Here is a 17,408-nt window from a genome sequence, read left to right on the forward strand (position 1 = left end):
ACATAATACTCTAAGGTTCATACACCTGCATATTACTGTCAGGTAAATGCACTGCAAGAATTATGACCTCTTTGTACTTAAGCAATAATAATACCAGTGAACAAGGTAACTTAGTAAATTAGGTTATGATTAAATTCAACTTAAAAGACAAAATGCAAACCATGTCTTCTTATGGTTGCAGTATGCTCCATGTGTATTGTATGTGTAACAGAGACAATTAAATTAGTTACCAAGTCAAATTTGTCTCAGATATCAGTTGTAAATCCTATAATCCAGCCTGATATTGTTTTCAAGAGAACAATTTAAAAATCTGGAGGCTGCTTTGGAGTAGTCTTTTCTCTCTTTTGCTTCTGGCATAGCCTTCTCAGTTAATACATGGAATGAGAATTCTGCACAGAAATCTGTGGAGGTGTGCTAAGGGTATTGATTTTGGATAATCCTGAAATCAGAGCCTGGCAGGAGTCTGAATTTTTGGAACAATGATTTGGATTCCAGTCAGATCACCGTTCTAGAAAAGCAGGTTTTTCCACTTTTCAAGGACAAATTTTGATTTCATTTGAAGTGCAGAAATTCCCGACAGGGTCTTTTCATAATAAATATAGATTCATCTTCTCTCTGTCCTTTAGAGTAAATGGCAATAGTCCCTCTCTTATCTGTCCTTGCATTTTGTTGTATGGTTGTCTGTTTATGTTGATACCTCTGATTGTCAGAAAAGCACTAAAATCACCAACTCAGAGCCCTAAACAGGTTTTGAAGAAAGTGTCTCTTCCTTTGGAGAAAAGCATCAAAGGACTAAACACTTCTTATTTGTATTCGGTAGCAATTCAAGGACATTGTCACGTCAGGACAATTCTGACCTCAGTGTCTTTTGAAATTGGTTACATCCATCTGTGCTTGGACCACTTCGAAAATTGATCAGAACTCCACCCAATGGTATCAATACATAGCTCTTTCTTCAGCCTTTTTATATTGGTACTTTTAAATATTCTTTAAGTTTAGCAATGAACACAGTTTTGATTATGGGTAGTAAATCCACCATTTAGGCAGGGTAGGTGGCTCTGCATATTATCTACCCAGCCATTAGGTGGCATCTAACTTTCAGAAAAGTTAAACTTTTTATGCATTAACCTTCTTTTCCTGACAATGTTCTAAAATCTGGTCTAGTATTGTTAAATAAATTATACCAGGATTGAAATAGCATTAGAGATTTTTTTTTTTTCTGGGGAAAATTTGGTTCTGATAGTATAGCATAATAATTGCTTTAAATTCTAGCATTTTTGTAAGTTTATCCCTAGCTTTCACTTGTGGCAGCACATCCCACTTTGATATAAATGTAAAAGGGCTTAATTCTACAAATTAATTCTAGTCTCAAAGAAAAACTTTTAAATTCACTATAAAAATTAGTATTCCACTTACAGAATCATAGAGTCATTTAGGTTGGCAAAGACCCTTAAGATCATTGAGCTGAACTGTTAATGCAGCACTGCCAAGTCTACCACTAAACTATGTCCCTGAGTGCCACATCTACACATCTTTTAAATACCTCCAGGGATGGTGACTCCACCACTTCCCTGGGAAGCCTCTTCCAATGCTTGATAACTCTCTCAGTGAAGATTATTTCCTCATATCCAAACTAAACCTCCCCTGGCACAACTTGAGGCTGTTTCTTCTCGTCCTATCACTTGTTACCTGAGAGAACAGACTGACATCCACCTTGTTACAACCTCTTTTTGGGTAGTTGTAGAGAGAGATAAGGTCTCCCCTGAGTCTCCTTTTCTCCAGACTAAACAAGCCCAGCTCCTTCAGCTGCTCCTCATAAGACTTGTGCTCTGGACCCTTCACCAGCTTCCTTGCTTTTCTTTGGACACACTCCAGCACCTCAATGTCTTCCTTGTAGTGAGGGGCCCAAAAATGAACACAGTATTTGAAGTGTGGCCTCACCAGTGTCAAGTACAGGAGACGATCACTTCCCTAGTCCTGCTGGCCATGCTATTTCTGATACAAGCCAGGATGCTATTGTCCTTCTTGGCCTCCTGGGCACACCGCTGGCTCATGTTCAGCCAGCTGTCGACCAACACCCCCAGGTCCTTTTCTGCTACTTTCCCCAATCCTGTAGTGCTGTATGGGTTGTTGTGACTCAAGTGCAGGACCCAGCACTCAGCCTTGTTGAACCTCATACCACTGGCCTCAGCCCATCAGTCCAGCCTGTTCAGATCCCTCTGTAGAGCCTTTCTACTCTCAAGCAGATCAGCACTCTTGCCTAACTTGGTGTTGTCAGCAAACTTACTGATGGTACATTTAATCCCCTCACCCAGATCATTGATAAAGACAGACAGAACTCAGCCCAATACTGATACCTGAGCTACCAACTGAGCCACCAACTGGATTTAACTCCATTCGCCACAACGTTTGGTTCCGGCCATCCAGACAATTTTTTATTCAGTGAAGAGTACACCTGTCCAAGACATAAGCAGCCAGTTTCTCTAGAAAAATGCTGTGGGAAACTGTCAAAGGCTTTACTAAAGTCCAGGTAAACGACATCCACAGCCTTTCCCTTATCCACTAAGCAGGTCACCTTGTCATAGAAGGAGATCAGGTTAGTCAAGCAGGACCTGCCTTTCATAAATCTATGCTGACTGGGCCTGATCACCTGGTTGTCCTGTACGTGCCATGTGATGGCACTCAAGATGATCTGTAACATAACCTTCCCCATGACTGACATCAGACTGATAGGCCTATAGTTCCTTAGGTCCTCCTTTTGGCTCTTGTAGATGGGTGTCTCATTTGCTCACCTTCAGTCAACTGGGACCTCCCTGGTTAGCCAGGATTGCTGATAAATGATTGAAAGTGGTTTGGCGAGCACTTCTGCCAGCTTTCTCAGTACCCTTGGGTGGATCCCATCTGGCCCCATAGACTTGCTTATGTCTAAGTGGTGTAGCAGGTCACTAACTATCTCCCCTTTGATTATGGACGATTCATTCTGTTCCCTGTCCCTGTCTTTCAGCTCAGGGGGCTGGTACCCCAAGAACAACTGGTCTTATTATTAAAGACTGAGGCAAGGAAAGCGTTAAGTACCTGAGCCTTTTCCTCATCCTTTGTCACTATGTTTCTCCCCCTAGTAAAGGATGAAGATTCTCTTTAGCATTCCTTTTGTTGCTAATGTATTTATAGAAACATTTTTTTTGTCTTTTATGGCAGTGGCAAGATCAAGTTCTATGTGGGCTTTGGCCCTCCTAATTTTCTCCCTGCATAACCTCACAACATCCTTGTAGTCCTCCTGAGTTTCCTGCCCTTTCTTCCAAAGGTTAGAAACTCTCTTTTTTTTTTTCCTGCGTTCCATCCAAATCTCTCTGTTCAGCCAGGTGGGTCTTCTTCTCCACTAGCTTGTCATGGGGATGGCTGGCTCCCGCATCTTTAAAATTTCATTCTTGAAAAATGTCCAGCCCTCCTGGACTCCTTTGCCCTTCAGGACTCTGTCAACCAGGTTTCTAAACAGGCCATAGCGTGCCCTCCAGAAGTCCAAGGTAGCAGTTCTTCTACCCCCCCCTCCTTACTTCTCCAAGGATTGAAAACGCTATCATTTAATGATAGCTGTGCTCAAGACAGCCTTCAACCCTCACATCACCCGTAAGTCCTTCTCTGTTTGCAAACAACAGGTCCAGCAGAGTGCCTTCCTTAGTTGGCTCACTCACCAGCTGTGTCAGGAAGTTATCTTCCACACAATCCAAGAATCTCCTAAACTGTTTCCACTGTATTGGGTTTCCAGCAGACATCTGGTAAATTGAAGTTCCCCATGAGAAAAAAGTCTAGAGATCGTGAGACTTCTCCCAGCCGCTTATAGAATATATCATCCATCACTTTATCCTGGTTCAGGGGTCTATAACAGACTTCTACGATGGTACCTTTCTTGTTGATTTTTCCCCTGATTCTTACCCATAAACACTTGACTCTTTCATCAAGATCAGGGCTACCCTACTGCCTTTCCTTCATCACCTGTTCCTTCTGAAGAGTTTATAGCCATCCACTGCAGCACTCCAGTTGTGAGAGTCATCCCACCATGTTTTCATGATTGCAACTATATCACAGTTTTCCTGCTGCACAATGGCTTCCAGCTCCTCTTTGGAGAAGCCCTAATTCCTATGTGACCATTCTCAGGCACTTCCATGGTTCCTAACACATCAATAACCATTGCGTCTTCGCTGCTATGTGGATCTCCATCCCCTAACTCCACTGAGATGGCAGACTGAAGGACCTCACTAACACACCAACCCTCAAAAATTGATGTGCCACTGCCAGGCTTATCACTAGTGACATTGGTTTTATCTCATTCACCCTTCAAATCTAGTTTAAAGTTCTTTCAATGAGCCCTGATAAATCCTGCGCAAAGAGCAGTTTCCCCCTTTGAGACAATTGTACCCCACCTGCCACCAGCAGAACTGATGTTGTGTAGACCAACCCATGATCGAAGAACCCAAAATTCTGCTGGCTCAAAGCCAGGTATTGATTTGATGGCTCTTCCTGTTTCTTCCCTCATCATTCCCTGAAATTGGAAGGATAGAAGAGAACACTACTTCTGCTCCGGATGCCTTAACCAGTTGTCCCAAGGCCCTGAAGTCTCCCTTGACTGCTCTCGGACTTCCTGCTGCAACTTCATCACTGCCTACCTGAAAAATAATAATCTGAGGGCTGTACCAGGCTAGGAACCTTTCTCTTCATATCTTTAACCCTGACACAGGGAGGCAGCAATCTTCCCTAAGAAGTGTGTCTGGTCTGCATATTGGGCCTTATGTTCCCCTTAGGAGAGAGTCTCCTGTGACAGTGACCCATCTTCATTTCTTTATGGAAGCAGTTTTGATGCAGGATGTAGACCAACTTAGCCTCGGCAACTCCTGAAACCTAGATGAACCATTGTCCTCATCACTGTTCAGTTTCACTTTAATTGAAACCACTTTGCATTGCATAATACTCTTGGCATTATCCTAGATAACTCTGAAAATATTTTCAAAAATGTTCTTATTTATGTTGTTAATAATATCTCCTAACTCAAATTCTCAGTTTTTATTCCTCATCTTTATAAATATTCCTATATTTAATAGTAAGCTGTTCATGCTGAAATCCATATTCATCACTTCACCTAGAAGACCTATGTTTGCTGCAATCTGAGGGGTCCATCTTGCCGAGGCAGTAGAAATATGCAGATTTTTATGGCTAAAGGCACACAAGGAAGTGATGTAACTGCTCTCATAACTAGTGCTCTTAACTCCTCATCCTGAATGATAGGTATCTACTTGTGGCAGGACTGACAGGGAGTGGAACTGGATAAAAAACTGAGACTGTCCATAGCAAGATGCCTTCATGCAAGTCTGTATCCTCTGCTTAATCACGTAAGCATTATTGTAAAATTGGCAAGAATAATGTATACAACTTGCAGGACTTCTAGTCATATAGTATCAAGGAGCTTTGAATGAATGTATAGTTCCTATAGGATAAGAATTTATGTTAAGTGTTGATTGGTATCTTAATACAAAAAACATTTGTGCTTCTATGGTTGTATGATGGTAGAACAAAGAAACACTAGAGTGTTTACCACGCTAATCTCAAATTCCGGGAACTTATGCGAAGATAGCACTTCCTTACACGTGTTTTGAATCACGGGGAGAATGGCAGACTGGTTGATTAGTTCATAAAAAGAAAAACTTTCCCCCAAATAAAGTAGAATGACTGTTTTAGTAATTCCTAGCAGCTTGGAGGCATGCCTGTAGCCAGTCACATCATTTGCGTCTTCCTGGGTGCATTTGTAAGCGCTCATCATAAAAGGTCTCATTCATTTTTGTACACAGAAGCTTGAATCAAAGCATTCTTTATACAACTCTTGAAAAGATGTTGTTGAAGTTGTGATTTAAGAATAATTATGGTTGAATCTTTGGTCTGTTATATCTCATCAGAGTATTAATGAAGCAACACAACCACCTAAAACACCAAAGCTAGAATTTAGGCATGGAAAGAAAAGGAAGAGTGAAAGACTGTCCTTTCTTTTCTGTCTTCTAGGACATTTTAAAGAGGCTATTTGTGATCAACAACAACACTATATTTTTCTCCTAGAAAAGAGGCTTAAGGGCTTTAGCTTAGGTTGCAAAAAACCCCAAATAATAAAAAATATAATACTAACCTTTATGTGAACAGGACAGTTGTGTCTGAGGTTCAGTTTGGTAGAGGTCTACATGATTCAGATCCAGTTGTTTGCTAATATGGCTGTTTCATTTTTTTATTAAGTGGAGAATGGCAAAATTTCATATTAATCAAAACCTTCTGTACCAGTGACATCATAAGAGCCTGTTTCATTGCAGTTTCACAACTCCTGAGATGCGTTGTTCATATGACTTCATAGGCCATACCCATTCTGCATCCTCAGCGTTGGGTAGACTGAAACCACTGCACATGGAGACATCACAAGAATAAGGCATGATGAAACACGATGCAGGCAGACTGAGCTCATGGGCTTCAAGGCAAAGCTCCCTTCAGTTAGGATTCCATCTCAGACTTGCAATAAAGTACCATCTTTCCACAGGGCATTTGTGGTTCAAATAAGCCTGGTGAGCTGGTTATTGAGGTGTGTGCCCACTACAGCCTGTGGCTTGTCACCAACTCAAGAAACTAGGGAACTTGACTTTTATCAGTGCAGTAAGTGCAAAGAGTCTTTGAAGCTGAAAATCAACTAATCCCTGAACAAGTGCCCTCAATAACGGCACATGCTGCAGAAGCAGTAAGTCCTTTGGCATGTCTGTCTTCTCTTTGCAGCATATTAGTTTTGTTTGTGCTACGATTTGAGCAGTTGCTCATTTTTCACATATTGCATCTGGAGTGACTCCAAGAAAACTGGGAGATAGTCTCGTTGACATCTGGTTGCTGACATATTAACAAGGACTTTGGCTTCCATTTGTCACTTTCCTTCATGAGATCTTTATATTGTTGAATAGTACCAGCATGAAGATCAACAAAACTTTACAGGTTCCTGTGAAATCAGGAATTATAAAGCTGGTCACAATTCACAGGGTGTTTCAACTCCATTACATGATAAGATATACTCTTCTCATATACTTTGTGCAAATGTTAGGAGAAAAAGAGCTTGCAATTTGATTCCTTCAAGTGTTTGTGTTGGGAGAGCTCTTGTCGCATATGTTCACAGAGAGTGAACATAAAAGGGGCCTGAGGATAGACAAAAAATCTGTTTGACTATCTGACAAATAGTTACAGAAACATTTTGCATATTTACCCATCTTCTAAAAGAAACATATTGCTATGCAACGAAAATGTGTTTACTGTAAAATGACATAGACAGTAGCGCTTAGAACATACTTGAAAGAGTTGGATTTTGTAAGCAGCTCATTTGCATAGAAACACAAGAACTTGAAGCCTAAGAGACAGGATCAAGGGATAAAAGACTTCCCTTGGGACTAGTCTCTATTAACCTTAGGTTTGTATGGTTTTCTTTTCCTCTCAGGACTGAATGTTTGTTTAAATATTAAATCAGTTCATGAAATCATTCTGTGCCCTTAAAAGCATAGTGAGTAACTGTCTTGCCACCAGATTAGGCTAAATTCTCTTGAACTACTGTTGCTAAATTTATATAACTTTGTTATATCACTGGCAACTTATATTTCTATCACTTCATGCAAAATAAATTCATTCTCACTTATGGGGTAGTGCTCCTTCTCAGTTACAGCCTGAGACCTGCCGATTTTTTGACTTCGTTATCTCAATAGATGGTTGGCATTCATATTCATTTTTTCTCTCTTCTCAGCCAGACTGTGCCTCAGTGAGGCATCAAACTGAAGCCAAATTCATGTAGCACATTCAAATTGCAACCTTGTTACTGAAGAGAATGCCAAGAGTTTAAAAAGTGTCAGGCCTTTGAGCCTGAAGAATAAGACGCTGGAAAAGAAAACTTTCAAACTCAGCAAGATCATGACTTTTACCTCTGGGAGTTCTATGCAAAAATCTCTAAGTATCTGAATGAAAGATGTCCTAAAGCACTGTTTGTAACAGAATGGTAAATGTAGCTATTATGATGCATATAAAAACCTGAAAATAATTTCATTATGTAATTAAGCTACTAAAATCCTTCTTCCCAATCCAATACTCTAAACTGATGCATGAGACAAGAGGCTTTGGAAACCCAACCAACATAGCAAGTTCCAGTTATTTTTAGTTAATGTGAGATTAAATATATTTTGCTTAAGGATTTGTGAGCAGAAAAGAGAGATATTCACCCCTGGATAGCTATGTCTGATCATGCCTCGGTTTAGAGTTGAAAGTTGTTACCCTTTTGTATGTAGCTGTGTAGCAGTTTCTCTAATTTCCTGTATGTTTTTGTAGAATCTGCTTTTTCTGCTGGTTGCAGTGCAAGAGGTCAAGGTTTCCTGTTGATTGTACAGCTCATGGACTTGCAAATTTTAACTTAAAGGTAAAACCAGAAGTATCTCTTAGATATTACTCTTCTAGGAAGCATCTAGATTCTTCAGTGGTATTTGCTGAGGCTTGTGCTACCTTGCTCTATGCCTTAACTAGTGACACTAGAGCTGTTTGAGGCTAACCAGGAGACTAGATGCCAACCATCTAAGCAGGTCAAGTACTGAAATGGTGCATAGTGGATGTCCACACTGGTGAAGGTAAGACAAAGCAAGTTAATGTTGTCACAGGAAATATTTGTGTCAGCGTGCATGTTACGGGCACAATATTCTGACAACACACAGAAATGGAATGGCTGCAAAAGTCTCAGTGTGCTCAACTACGGAGATGTGTAAGAACAAATTAAACTACCATCTGTTAGTAGTAACAAGATATTAACAGTGACCCTATTTTGGGATAGAGACAATCAACTGGATTACCTTTCATTTTCCTTTAAAGTTGTGTTTTCCTATGATTCAAGGTCATCTCTGTCCACAGCTGTGCTTTGTTAATCCCTAATATTCACACAGCAGTTAAAAAAAAAACATATCCAGCATATCTGATAGTAACTGATATATCTCTAATTAAGATTATGGTGACAGTTTGAAGCAAAAAGTAAGAATATATGTTAATAATAACAAAGATGAAACACAGACAATCTAAAATTAGGCCAAGAAAGAACAATTATCACCTTTGTTACCAGTAGCACCAGTGTCCCAAACAGTTTTCTTTTTCTGTTTATGAGGTACCTCTTATATGCACCAGCAATACTACATGAAATTGAGTTCTAGCTGAGAGACATTTCATTTAGAACAAATACTCAAACTTTACAGATGCTTGCCTGCAGCTGTACAGAAAAGACAAACAGCCTCCAGACAAGTCAGCCCCACAGAGCTTTTTACTTACTTAGTTTTACCAAGATATATGAATATCTACACAGATGGAAAATGAGAGCTAGGATGAGACATTAATAGAACCCATTGGGAATCAGAGTCCTGATGTTGCCAGTGAAGTCGCTTTGTGCAGTGGGGGAGATCTGAAGGTGCACAATGCTCTGCTGAAACAGGCCATGGAGAGCAAGATCCATTAAAGCCCCATCTTGGCAGTGTCACAGGCTAGAAAGAAGCAAGAGGGTTGTGCAAGTACCTTATAATGTAAGGAAAGAAAATGGGAAGGAAAGCCTGTTCTGTCACAAAATGCTCAAGATACATGTTATAGATGAAATTTTGCTTCTGTAGAGAGCTGTGCCTTTGTATCCCAGAAAATGTTCTGGTGCTGGAATAGTCCGGTTGAATTTTGCCTGGTGTGGATGGACAGCAGAATTAGCCTAATGCAGTAAACCTGGTCCTCAGCTTTATTTCATTTCCACTGGCTGGACTGAGTGTAAGGTCCCTGCGGGCTTCCTCCCACTCCTGGAAGTTTGGCTGCTGGGGCACAGGGCCAGTTTAGACACAGTGCAGCTGAGGGCTGTCCCTGCCAGGGTGCTGTGATGACTGGTGGTGACTCCCCTGGGGCCAGGAGCATCAGGAGCTCCCCATGGTAGGCAGCAGGTCAGGGCCTGGCACCCAGGGCCCGTTCCAATGCCCCAGCCAGGAGGAAGGCAGCCAAGAGACGCTAGGGGACAGCCCCAGCCACGGACTGTGGGCACCTCTCTGGGGATAGGACAGGATATTTTCCCATGTGTGGGGTCAGGATGATGCCCATGGAGGGAAACAGGTTCAGACCCAGCCCCTGCTTCATCACCATCACACCCTGCTTTTGTGTCCAGCTGTGCCATTTGCTTCTGCATCTCTCCTTACTTCTGTGAGGACACACTTTAGGCACAAACATCCTCCAAAATACTCATCAGAAGGTGATGAACCAACTGCATCTTCCATCTGCCTTCTTCAAAACCACCTTAGCCCACACTGCAGCAGTATTCTCTTTCCTTGTCGTCTCTAAGGCAGAAGGATGAACCATGAACCCTTCTCCTCTCTGTTGACTGCCCCAGGTGTGGGATGACAAAGTTTTAACCTCTAATCTGGTGTGGGAGTTTTTGATTGACAGACTCTAGCCCTGACACAGGAGGCCAAAAGCCTTTGAGGAATATGCCTGTCTTGTTTATTAAGCCTGTCCAGTTGCAGCCAATGAATACTCAAACTAATCTCTGGTAATAGCTACATAAAGGGTCACTGCTTGAAAGAGACAACATGATCAAGTGTTCCCTTGTGTTCCACTTTTCCACCCTCTTTTTTCCCTTTGAACTGGAAGACTGTAGGCAATAAAGATAATATTTCTTTGTGTATGTGGAAAACACCTTACTAAGAAAACTAATTTATTCAGACAATAATATCTTCCTTTTCCTAGATATGCAGAAAATCAAATGCACTGTAGAGCAGTAAGTGGAAAAGGAGGGTTTTCCTTGGTTTCAGTTTATTGCAGTGAAATTTGCTGCTGTGCCAGAGGTAATGTCACAGTAATGAGTAGTGTCACAGAAGTTCCAGGTAAGTGCAAATTTTGGGTGAACATTTTGCCATATTTACTATGAAACAGAATCACTGTTCTTAGAAAGGTTGAAAATGAACTCTTCTACCAAGGATTGTATTTTCCTCCCTTGCAAGTATCATACATTTTGACACGTCAAAAGTTGAAAAGAATGAATAAAGACTTGTACATCAGGAATATATGACTTCATTATATCATTTCTGCTGAAGAACTTCTGTATGTCAAGAACATGCTATATACTTCTTGGGTGGCAAGAGAAGAAGAGTTCCTCAGTTGAGTTGGAAATAATCTATTGAAAGGTTTCTTCACTGAAGTTACAGTCAAACAAAGGTATTTTGTTTCAGAGAATGTAGTAAACCAAAGCAGATTTTGAAGTTGTGTTAGTTTCCTGCAGTGCTCCATAACTCTAAGCAATATGAATGTAGGGGCTTTTGACTTCGCTTTATAATCATGTCTGGAAGTTCAGCATTTTTTGCAGTCCCAGATCTGTCACTTCCTCTGTGATCAGGGATTTTCAGGGTTTATGTGATTTTAGTACAAGTCTATGATCTAAGTGATGAGGGTTATTTCTCTTATGGATAATTTAAAAATTGTTCAATATGAAACAAAATAAGATTTCAAAACCATTGAAAATATTTACTATGCATTCAACTTCTTAAAAATTTTGTTTGCTGTTTTCCTGTAGTGCTGTAATTTTTTTCAGCAACAAACTCAGCCTAACAGATACTATGGTAAGCTGGTCTTCAATGTACCTTCAAGTTGCTATGTGTATGTGTGTAAGCATGTGTGTGTACATTCACCTAAAATATCAGCAATTTTGGTGTGTGAACATCAGTGGAAACATAATTCATTCTGTCACTTATGTGAGAAGCTGCAGTAAAGTATGTGTAAAAACCTATTGGATAAATAAATTTTGTGCCATAAAATTCTATCACCTGCAAAGGCAGGTGTTAATGCTTCAGGAATACACACATACCATAGACTGTGTTGCAGACTGCAGATGCCTGGAGTGTGTTTGTGTTCCTGCAGCTCTTCCTTTAGCATTTGATTATTCATTCAGGGCCAGTGTGTTGCTACTGCTTATCTATATATTGACATGATTGGTTCCATGTAGAGCATTTGCTTGTATCTAACTTTGTTTGCAAAGACTATTTCAAGATGATGCCAGTGGGGGTGTGGGTGTGAGAGGAAGAGAGAGAGAGAGAATATTTTTAATTAGTTTTGTGTAGGCAGGAGGGAATGGACAGATGTACACTGTAATTTTTTTTTTTTTTTTACATTTTTTTTGTGATATCAAGCAGCAAACAGACCAGTCACAACAGTCCAGTAGTTTTATTTGTGCTGTCTTTGGAAGACTTGGCACTGCTAAGCACCCTTATGATGCCTTATTGTTGTTCCTGCTTGACATTCCCTGTCCTTGACATCTCCCTCCCCTTGAATCGATGATGACTGCCATCTTAGCCCTCAGGCTTCTCCACGGCTGCTTTCAACTGAGCTAGCCTCATCCGTTATTTCTTGCTGCCCTACTTTTGCCCCTCACCACCCCCTCTTTTAAAGTCTACAGCAACTTTAATTCAGCTTACAAGCGTTGCTGATGTGGAGAGCTTTTTTGAAAGGCAGGAGGTTTGCGCACCCGGCTGAATCTCTGGTGGAAATTTCCTTGCTCTGCTGTGCGATGTTGTCAGGGTGTCGAGGGGACTGGCTGTAACCAGCCTGCACCTCTTCTACGTGGTCTGACACAAAATGGCAGCTTGAGACAAGTATGGTCACTTGCCTGGATAATGCATTTAAATATAAAAGCAAACAATTCATGGTAGCAACGTTGATTCTCAGTGGATATGGCTATCATGAGGTAATCGCACCCATGGGGGATTAGAAGCACTCATTTATTCTTGGTGCTTGATCACACCCCAAGGACATGATTATCCCATGCCAGTAGTCATATTTCTTGTTATATCTTATTGCTTATCTGCAACATCATAGGAAGAAGAAAAAAAAAAAAAAAAAGGAAAAAAGGAAAAAATAGACATCAGGTGAGATACTGCTGAAATCATCATAAGAGAGTATGATAGTTTCTGAGCTGCTAGCTATGTATATTAATTAACCCCTCTCAGAGAAAATCCACAGAGGCGTACTTTCAAGAGAGATTCCCCCCGCTTCTCACACAAACAGATATGTGGTATAGTCTCTCTCTTGGTATCTCATGCACTGCTCCAGGCTCTTGATGTCAAAATATACCAGCTGAGAATGTAGGATAAGAACAGCCGTAGGCTTTCCTCTGGTCCTCAAGACATTTCAAATCTATACTTTCCTGATTAGTATAATACCCTATTTCATCAGGAGCACAAATATTTTTTCTCCTGGTCTCCAAATGGGCAACTTTTACAGCAGTACGTGAAAAGCCTTAACATAAAGAAAACAGAAAAAAGAAAATTCACCTGGGAGTCTGAAACTCTAACCTATATTTACTTTTTCCATTGTGAGAAACATTTAAACAATTCCTTAACATTTATAATTGCACATCTATTTGAAATAATTGAAACGGAAACGTTAAAAGAAATTACATTTTACTAATCCATTTACAATGGTATAAATTGCTTCTCATAGCCAACTGCCAGGCTGGCTGTTTTATTTAATAACTTTAATGCTGAGGTTCCCTGAGGCAAGGAGACAGTTATCCCACCAACTGCAGAAGGTTTTACTGAAGTGTCCCCTGGCTATTGTCCAGGGACTGAAAGGGAGCTTAGCTAACAGGTTCACTTGCATTCCCTGTCTCTGACAAATATAGCTGTTACAAGTTTTAATGCAAACTAATTCAAAGTGAAAGAGAAAAAGGCATAAACAATTCATCCTATCAAATTAGACTGTTTTATTAGTATCTGATTGTGATTGTGTGGCTAATAATTTATCACTATGAAATATGTTGTTATTTCATTTTGAGAGCCTGGGACTGAGCAGTTATGACCTTACTCCCCAGCAGAATCACAGATATATCTCAAATTGAAAGGACTCTCAGAAAGAAATAGTGTCTAGAAGGATAACTCACGAGCATAGTCATTTGATAGTCATTGCTCTTTACAATACAACTGTACCTATAGCATTTATTCCCATATTCAGTAGCAGCATGGAAGATAATTATTTCTCCCCTGCCTCCATGATGAGCTGAATTAGGTCGACTTTCTTTTCAGGCTGTGAGTAAACATGATTTCCTGGGCTATGATCCCATTTTTTGTGTGTGTTGGTTTAAATGAAGTCACTCAGTATAGAGAAGATCAAGAACCAGCCCATTTTCCCTGCTGTGAACTCAGCAGCGCTCTTGGTCTCTTCTGCTCATTATATGAAGGACAGCGTTAGATTCAGGCTCAGCCCCTCCCAGTTCAGCACACTGTTAATTGCTTCAGTACGAGATATGTTAGAGGAGCTCCAGGTTTCTCCAAAGACTGAAAAGTTGCTGACTAACAGAAATGAATCTGCTTTTCAGTATTAAGACTGTACTGCTCTACATGTTTGAATGCTGCAAAATGTTAATTGTTTCTGAGGCTTAAAAGAGTGTGCACTTTCTTATAATGGGGAAGATTGCAGAAAAACCTGTCAAGTGAATTTTTTTTCATAAGCCTCAGAAACAAAATACAAATAAATTATCAAATTGTATTAAAATATGTGGAATCCATGTTTTTGATTAAAAATAATTAGCCATTATTAAAAACAGAAGAGACATTGCTGGCTATGTTTGTATTTTCAGTTTGTATCGATCATAACTGCTAACCATCTATGAATTATATAGGATCATGACTGCTTTTTTTATTATTCCTCTCAAAGAAATACATTTTTATTTTCAGGAAAGTTGCCCTGAGGCAAAGACTTGAAATTGTTCTCAAGCAGATAGTATAATTAAGGATTGATCTGCACAGTGGGGAGAAGTTTGATGAATCAGACACTGACACTTCTTTCTTTTCACTTTTTCCTTATGACTGAAAGTCTGGATTCCTCCCAACTAACATAAGACACTTAACTATGTAGAAGATGTAGAGTTAGAAGTTTAGATATCCTTGATTGTCAAGGATTGTCAAAGACAGATAGGTACTTCCAGCTGGCAATTTATCCTATATCTTGTCATTGACTTTAGCAGGAGCCTAGGGCGAATATTCTCCTGACTTAGACACCTCAGGTAGGTGCCTGAGGTTGAAGTGGGATGAAAGCAGGCTGAAAATTTTGGTTTAGTTTAGCAGAGGCTACCTGTTCTCAATTACCTGACTTGGAAACAGTGATAAATATTCACATAGCAAATCTGTAGTCACAGAGGGAGGTCTTTGGTTTGTCTTCAATACCTTGACTCCCTTCCTTAAACATATTTTCATATTAAGAATTGCTAATCAGTATGTCAGGAGCTGGGTTTAGGATCCCCATTGAAGGCATGAAATCTTTTATTTAAATGTCCCTAGTTTGATCATAGCTCTAAATCAAATTTCATGAAAAAATATGTGCCTTGCGCAGTCACCATTCTTCTGCAGCAAATTCTGGGCCCTGAGGTCATAGTGTTTCTACATATAAGGATATATAGGGAGATGGATATCTTCTGCATTGTTCCTTCATGCCACACTAGAAAATAGTAGCTGAGGAAATTAATCTGCTTTGCCATGCATGATATTTGCTTTGTTGAAAAATTATTTCCATAATAAATCAATTAGAGTATATATTTAACAAGCCACATGCACCGAGAAAAATATAAGAAGTCTTTCAAAATAGTAGCTGGTTGAGATGGCTTAAAAGATACACCCAGAAACAAAAATGGTTGGGGTTATGTGTTGCCTATCAAGCTCTTTCTGTGCAATATGAAACTATCTATCAATTACATATTAATCATGCTGTCACATACAACAATAAAATGCAAAAGGCCATAAAATAACAGCACAGAATATCATAAACAACACTTATGCAGTTTATCTGACCCAAGACTGAGATGATCAACAGAGAGATACAGGTCATTATCTACAAATGCTTATGAAATTAATTTTGGTTACAATGAAGAGGAAATAGGAAGATAAGTCTCAAAATAAACTGGAATTTAATCCAGGGGTATTCTGTAGATTGACCTGACTCAAGAAAGTAAATAACTTCTGCTCAGTGAAGCCTCAAACAACATTAATCAACCTGATACAGCTGGTGATGTTCTTGAGTAATATATCTAATTATTGAACTTTATAAAATATTTTGGCCTTTTTTTTTTTTTTTTTTTTTTTTTTTTTGGATGCTGTGAGAATTGATTGTATCAAAATACACTAAATCTGCCAAGAAAGAAGACTCATGAAGAACAGTCTTTCCTCTTGATGAAAGGACATTATCTCTAATGGGCTTTTCACAGGAAATTGAGGGAGGAACTCAGTTTATAACTGCAGATCAAAGAAATAAAGGTATCCTGAATTCCCTGTTGTGAACAGAAGTCTAAAGCTTTGGTATTACCTGTTTGACTTAAGGAAAATCTGCAGTTTTATGAAACTGCTTTAGCAATACTTTTTGGCATCCCTGATTCTGAGTTTAAGTTCTGAGCCTTCTGGCTTTAAAATGTGCCAAATTAATTTTATCTATCAAAGCAGAGAATTTACTTAAGAGACTAAGATTATTATTTGGAAAATTAAAATCATGGTCAGCTGCTTGATTAGCTTATTCATTTAACAGTTCTCTTCAGTGCATGGCCAAGCCCTCACTTGTATCTTGATTACACAGTTTCCCTCTGGTGGTGCCTCTCATCTGGCAGTGCAAACTTCTTTGCTTTTTCCAATTACAGTTGGGGCTGCCACAATTCCCAGGCTGCCAGCTAGACACTCCTCCAGAATATGCTTCTTTAGTGCCATGGTGGTTTTTCAACTTTTTTCCCTGCCTTACTTCATTTGTTCAGTTTGTTGAGTTGCTTGGTTGGACCAAAGCTAAAACCCTTCTGATCCCTGAACCCAAAAGAAAATCCCCTTTGTTATAACTGTTGTTTCATGCTCTGGTACAAACTGCATCTCTGCTATTTCCCCATTTTACATACACAATGATTCTTGTGCCACTTCTTAATGTCCAAGTTCCTTCTGACTATACAGATATGCAACATTTCTCAAAATGAGCGTGATTATGGCAAGATTTAGATCTACAAGGTAGATGCAAATCCCCAATGATGCACATGTTTCCCGTTGCAAGGGAAGTTTGTCCTTTCACCCGTTAGACTGTTGGTTCATTTAACTTGTGAACTGAGAGAAAAAAATTAGTTATGTGAAAATGATACAGATACAGGACAAGCCTCAGTTCTGTGCAGGAAGAAGGTGGTGGTGGAGAAGTTGGATCAGGAAGGTAAACAACAGACCCAGAAAATGGCAGCTGGTGGGTCACTCTGCCACTAACACTCACTAGCTTGTGAAGCTATTAGTTCTTGAGAAAATAAACAGAGGTGGATTTGAAAAACCATAGAAGTCCACATTTCTATGTCTTTTTGTCTA

Source organism: Athene cunicularia (genome assembly GCF_003259725.1).
Source record: "Athene cunicularia isolate RWA chromosome 1 unlocalized genomic scaffold, athCun1 chr1_part1, whole genome shotgun sequence".
NCBI classification, from domain to species: Eukaryota; Metazoa; Chordata; class Aves; order Strigiformes; family Strigidae; genus Athene; species Athene cunicularia.